We start from the raw sequence: 7,159 nt of genomic DNA, 5'->3' as shown, positions 1-7,159 counted from the left end.
AAGAACCTGGGGTAAAGCTATGGCCCTTCCCACACATATTTCTCTAGGAAGTGTTATTGCTCCAGCACCCTTCAGCACTATGTTTGAACTACAAATTGAAGCTGGAGAATATTCTGTAAAACCCTGGTTTTAGAAAACAGATTTCATTAAGGCAATTCAGTGTTGCATCCAACATTAGTAATACTCCGAACAAACCCATTGAAATCAACTCACTTAGGTTCATTCATTTCAATGGCTATGATTTGAATTTGAATAATATTGGACACACCCTTCAGAAGATAGGCTCATTCAAGATGAATCAGCGTGCAGCTAGAGGAACTTGTTGGGGCTCTCTAGTAAAGAAAGTTATCTGTGTACTTTGTGCATTGCAGACTCCATGAAAGAAATGGGAACCTAATGGAAAATAGGATTCGTCCAATGGCAAAAGGCAAGGATATTAGTAAGACAGTTGACATTATATCATCAGTATCATTAGACAATTAATAGTTCAATATGCAAGTGATAAAAAGTAAGGCCAGGGGAGAGGTTCAAAGGAAGATGGCACTCAAGGCTGGCATCGTCAAGGCACCTGCCAAGGTCCCACACCCCAGTAGGGGGCCCCATTGGCAGGAGCCTCCCGGACCTGCCTACAATTATCTGAGAGTGTGACCTAATGAACACCGTGAGATTTATTTCCAAGTAAACACACAACAGAACTAAACAGTAAAAAAAATCGAATATGTAGAATACTGTGCCATATATGCTCTAATGCAAAGCACATTCACATGAATCTCACTGATAGTAATCTAATTTTGCTTAAAACTTAGGCCTTATTCTCACGATGTATTTCGACCATCATTTAAATGAAAATCACATGTGGAGCAGTGCCACTTGTGAAAAGCGGGCAGCACATTAAATGTCTGGATTTCTCCATAATAAACACAGAATGCTGCTTATGTTTGTTTGCCATTATAATGCACGTGCAGCATTGACAACTGTCAGCGCTGCATGCTGCCAAGGTTACCCTTTAAGGTTGGGTATCCTTTGTACTCATGTTCAGAGTGTAAAGCGAAAACCACCTTCAACTGCTGTGGATTATAGTCCTTGGCTGGTTCTGAAATCTGGGGCGTGAGCCATGGTGCCCATTCATTTATTCCTTTGCTAACTGGATTCTATTACAGAGCTGGAGAGAAAATAAAAGTGGTGTTGTTTTAAACAGGAAGCAGCCCTTCACTAATAACAGAATTAGCCTTATTTATTCATCATACTAGCTTATTTTTTCGATCCACATTAAAAGCTGCATTTACTCTCCAAACTAAACTAAAATATGTGCATATCTGATTTTTGAAGGGAAAAAAATATTTAATTGATCTCTCCCCATCCCTTTCCATCCCTCCTTCTTTCTCCCATCTTCTCACTAATTCCATCACATAGTAAGCTTCCTATTATGAAAGAAATCAGAATTAATTTAAATATAAAATATAAAGCATTAACCTTACAGCTAAACAGATAACAGTAAAAAGAGCAAGTTTTTTTCCCTCTGTCAAAATGACAACCCTCCTGCTTTTATTATCATTTGAATAAATGAAGTTTCTAAATTGGCATATTTTCCCCCAGAGCTCAACAAAATGTAATGACTCTACAAAATATAGTTAATTTTTTCATATATTAAAAAAAGAAATCCATTAGAATTGAAAATGGTCTTCATGACCTTAAACTTTTTGTGCTGTGCTTCTATTACATGTTCAGAATCGAACAGAATATTGATTAAAGAAATCATGAAAATGCTGTTGTTTTGCTGCCATAGTATATATAGATTATTCAAATACAATGGGCGCAATCCCGTAACATGATTTGCACAAAAAATTCAGGGTACAATAATGATCTGTTTCCCATTTTGCTTGCCTCCCACTACTGAGGTGAACTTTGGGAAATTTTTGGCAGGGAGAAGCAGCCTAAGAAACCCAAGTGGATGCATGAATCTGTTGGATTCCTCAGAAAAAATTTAAATATCAAGAAAGTATTGCATAAAAAGCCTTCAAATACAATGCACATTAATTAACTTTTAAGGGTAAAGGTGGGAATCTTCAATTGGATGGCTTTTGAATTTAAAATAATTAGTTTATCATATATTACTTTGGCTGCTTCTGTGCTCTATAAATCTATGCTGGTCAGTTACATAGGCTAAATAAATAAATGCACTGAATTATTTTGGGCATTATGCAGTGTTGTGAGCTGCAAACACATGGAATGGGGAGCTGTTATAACTGTTGCCGTCTCTACTGTATATGCCCACATAGTTGTGCCACTCCTCACACAATTTGAAGCAGGCACTCTAGTTGTAATTCATGATGTAATCATGCTTGGTTCATTTTACATAAATTATCGAGCCTGCCCCTATTTACAGCTCTTTTGTAATTTCGATGCTCTTGTGTTTCTGTGCACTTACTACAGACTTACAATATATGTGTATGCAGAAAGGCAGTTACTTGTGTAAAGCGACGCTAACATAGCAGGATTTGTTGTCACAAGAAAAGTTTTTCCAAAAATAATAATAAACAGAAATGATCTGGTCCAGATTATTGTAATATCTTGCAGAATCTTCCTGAATGTGCATTTGCTTCGATGAGGGCACGAAATAGCAAATTGCATAATATTTTGTAAGCAATTTAAGAAAAGATGAACTGCTTGCACATCCTTAGCAGAGATATGAATCAGACCATGGCTGGAAACTAAAGTTCAATATGCCTTCTCATTTGCAAAAGCACCAGTTTTAACTGACATCTTTGATTGTTGTGCTATCAGGGCATGTGGTGTTTTTTTTTTAGTAGCTAATATTTTGTAATTGTATACTAAATTGTATTTCTTCTTCTTCTTTTTGTTGATGGATATCTGGTTTGTGTCTTACCCAGGATACTTTTCAAATACTTAAACATTTCCAATAAAGTTTCCCAAAGAGGCATTTCATATTTTGGATAGGTGCATTGGAACTTCATTGTTACTTCTTTGGGCAAAATCTCCTCCACTGAATTGAATGGCAGAGGGCATGTCACTTGGCAATTCCCTTGAATCACAGTAGTAGCATTCCATTGATTCTGTCTGAATTCAATGTTGTATTGCAAGTCTGTAATTTCATGTACTGTCGGAAGGTCAGCAGTAAACTGTAGCTTAATGAGCGATTCCCCATTCATCATTCTAGGCGTCGCACCTCCCACTCTATGGAGATAAACAATTTGAAAAATACGAAAGTAGACACTATGCATAAGAGAGGAGATTGCTGGGAGTGTGTAGTATTGTTGTTTTTGAAAAGTGTGGCCTTAAAGAAAATAAATAAGTCTTTCCCTCCTGTTGTTTAAGTAGCTAGTCTACGTAGCATCAAGAAGTAGTCCAAGCTTCAGCATAACATCTGCCATTAAATATGCTAGATTTCCATTATCTTTTTTTAAAAAAAAGCTTTGAAGTTTCAGACAACGTATAGAATTGCAGTTATACATGCTTGGATCCCAATAACTTAAATGTTTACCTCAGAATAAAATGATTGAAAGATTAAGTAGATTAAGGGGCTCTGCCTTAAATGCAGAGAAAGGAATGCACTTTGTGTGCTATAAAGATTTTTCATTGCTCCGATGTCATTGTTCAGTGGTGCCTGTGTGGATTTGCATAGCTCATTTCATGCACTAACACCTGTGCATACAAGTGGAAAGCTCTAAGACTTGAGTGGACAGCTGGAAGCTCAGGTTTACACGTACAATGTTACCTGTTCAGCTGTGGAGGACGGAACAAGGGTCCATTTGGCAAGATCCATGAACCACTTCTGCAGGATTGCTTCCTGCTTAAACTTCCTGGCAGGAATCCCTGAAGGAAGAGATGGCTACTGCTCTTTATCAGATATACTCCTGCCCTATGATCCTCTGGGACAATCAGCCACACCAGCTAACAAGCACCTTGGGGCCTCACCAACTCACAAGTAAAGTTGGGCCTCAGTGGGACAGTTGGGTTTACGGCACCTTCATACTTCCACTTCTCTTAAAACATGGGAGGGGCTGTTGTCTTTAGTTTTTCTCTGGTACCCTTCCCTAAGTTATTTTTATATCTGTTCCTCAAGTCCCTAGCAGCTGGTTTAGGCACTATGATATCTCCTAGTTACTCTGAAGTTTGAACATCTGTCATTTTATGTTCCAACCTTTCTACCAGTTGTCATTTGACGTAAGTCTAACACATGCTCCAGAAGAAGAAGAAACGTTTCAGACCTGGCAAATCAAGTTTTGCCCCAACAGCGCTTTTGCCACCCAGAGTGAAGTTATGGATTCATGTTAGAAAACGCAGCCTTAACTTCCCCATGCAGTGTTTCCAGTTCTGCTATGAGTTATCAATAGATAATAGCTGGGGTTAGAAGTGACTCCCATGGGAAAACAGAGGTGCAATGCTAGCTTCCCAGAAGGTGCATCACTGCAACTTATTGAGAAGGGGAAGCAGCAGGGAGGTTGACATAGGAACATGGGCAGGAGCTCTAGAGTGGCTCCGCTGTGTGTTCACACAGACCTCCCTGCCATCTCGCCCAAACCCTCCTGGTAGGCAGCAGCTGTTCTGTAGCTCTGCTTTGCCAGGTGAGCTGCTTCCAAGTTATCCTTTGTTTGCCTTCATAGGATTGTTGTGGATTTATAAAATGCAGTTTAGTTGCATAGAAATTATGATGATGACATGGTATGTGGTGTCAATGTATATCAAGATTAGTAGGACTGCATATTGCCTTTTTAAAGCAAAGTATGTAAATTAACCTAGAAATCTGCAGGATTTCATATATCTTCACAATAATTTAATATAAACAAGCCCAAGGTCAAAGAATTAGATCCGTAGTTTAGACATATGCATTATTTTGTGTAGAAATCTTGAAAAACAGACCTTGAGGAAATCCTGTATTTGGGTTACATTGAAATCTGGTTGTAGTCCCAGAGTACAGCTACCACTAGTTATGTGCAGCTGTGGCACAACATCACAGAGCGCATGTGTGGAAGATGTGATAGGACTCCTAGTTTTGTCTTTTCAATTGTGCGGCTCGGTTTATGACTTGTAAGTGAAGGGAGCCTGTGCACTTTTGGCATCATTTACTATTCAAGACACTGGTAGATTATGCCATGGTTTCTTAGGTGCACTTTCCTAATTCATCTGGAAAGCAGTGCACAAAAGCATTTAAGTCAGCAGCACTGTAGATGTTAGTATCTTTTACCAAGCTATTTGATGGACAAGATAGGAAATCTACATTCCTATCTTCTTCCATTCTTCTACATCGGCTCGGAGAAAAAATGTCCCACCGCAGGTTTTCAGCTTCAAGGCATGGGTCTTTGGGCTTTCTGCCTCACAAGCGTAGCCATCGGCACAGAGGCAAGGTGAAGAACATTCCTAAAGATGACCCCCAGCAAGCCCATCCACCTCACTGCATTTCTTGGATACAAAGCTCTCATGACCTACGAAGTTGACAGACCTGGCTCCAAGGTCAACAAGAAAGAAGTTGTTGAGGCAGTTACTGTGGTGGAAACCCCTCCCATGGTGATTGTGGGCTACATTGAAACTCCCTGTGGCCTTCGCGCCTTCAAGACCATCTTTGCCGAGCATATCAGCAATGAGTGCAAGCGTCGGTTCTACAAGAACTGGCATAAGTCCAAGAAGAAGGCCTTTACCAAGTACTGCAAGAAGTAGCAGGATGAAGAAGGCAAGAAACAACTGGAGATGGACTGTAACAGCATTAAGAAGTACTGCCAGGTTGTCAGGGTCATAGCTCACACTCAGATGCGAATGCTTCCGCTTCGGCAAAAGAAGTCTCACTTGATGGAAATCCAGGTGAATGGTGGCACTGTAGCTGAGAAGGTGGATTGGGCTTCAGTGAAGCTGGAGCAGCAAGTGCCCGTGTTGACTGTCTTTGGCCAGGATGAAATGATTGATGTCATTGGTGTCACAAAGGGCAAGGGGTACAAAGGTGTTACCAGCCGATGGGACACCCCAAAACTGCCCCCAAAGGCTCACAGGGGTCTGCGTAAAGTGGCTTGTATTGGTGCCTGGTATCCTGCTCATGTGGCCTTCTCTGTAGCTCGAGCTGGTCAGAAGGGGGACCATCACCGCACAGAAATCAGTAAGAAGATCTATAAGATTTGCCAAGGATATCAAATCAATGATGACAAGCTGATCAAAAACAATGCTTCAACAGAGTATGATAAGTCTGACAAGAGCATTAACCCTCTGGGCGGATTTCTCCATTATGGTGAAGTGACCAATGATTTTATCATGTTGAAAGTCTGTGCTGTTGGGACCAAGAAGAGAGTTCTCACTCTGCGCAAGTCCTTGCCTGTGCAGACCACGCGTCGGGCCCTGGAGAAGATTGACTTGAATTTTATTGACACCACTTCCAAATTTGGTCATGGCCACTTCCAGACAGCTGAGGAGAAGAAGGTTTTCATGGGACCACTCAAGAAGGTCGTATTGCCAAAGAAGAGATGCTTAATTTCTGGAATGTTGTTCTGGCTTGTAGTCTTATAATAAAGCTATATATGTACACACACACATATATAAAGATAGGAAAGATACTCCATTCTACCTTTGCTGTCAATTGAGCTTGCAAGATACCCATACATGAGATTGCTTGAGGTAGCTATTGCATGAAGAAGAAAATGATGCTTACTTCAAACTAGTTTTCTGTGAGTAGTCTTCCTGGGGAATGGGTGTACTAGGAGAAAGGTGTGTAGTTTTCAGGTTTTCTTTTGTCACATATTGTGTGCTAAGAATGCCAAATCCAGGCCATTGCTATCTGTTGTGTGCCCTAAATGCTTGGCTCGATGGGTGCTGTAAAAAGCAAGGCAAGAAATGGAATATCATAATAGCTGTGTGCTGATTATACATTTCCTGTATAGATTGCGGTTGAAGGTAGTGGTCTAGATAAAACACCGGATTAGCCGACCTGTGTAAGGATGTCCTCTCATCATGGATTCTTAAAGGTTTAAATTTCAATGGGCAAGTTGATCTGAAAGGGGTTTCTAAAGGGAAATGCAGATAAATACTTGGCTCCAATGGTTTCACCAGACGTTACATTCATAATGCATAGATTGGAAGCCAAACTTGCCAATGAAAGGCCCAGGAATGCTATAGTACTCTTAGAAATTTGGTTACATTTTAAATAAAGATTAAAAAA

General features: G+C 40.2%; 1 pseudogene; it reads left to right on the top strand.

Annotated features, from left to right (window-relative positions):
- Positions 1-5,273: 5,273 nt before the first annotated feature.
- On the top strand, positions 5,274-6,518 carry LOC118086801 (large ribosomal subunit protein uL3 pseudogene; annotated as a pseudogene).
- The last annotated feature ends 641 nt before the right edge of the window (positions 6,519-7,159 follow it).

This window comes from Zootoca vivipara, chromosome 6 (assembly GCF_965207765.1).
Source record: "Zootoca vivipara chromosome 6, rZooViv2.hap1.1, whole genome shotgun sequence".
In the NCBI taxonomy this organism is placed as follows: Eukaryota; Metazoa; Chordata; class Lepidosauria; order Squamata; family Lacertidae; genus Zootoca; species Zootoca vivipara.
This window is presented reverse-complemented; position numbering and strand designations above follow the sequence as displayed.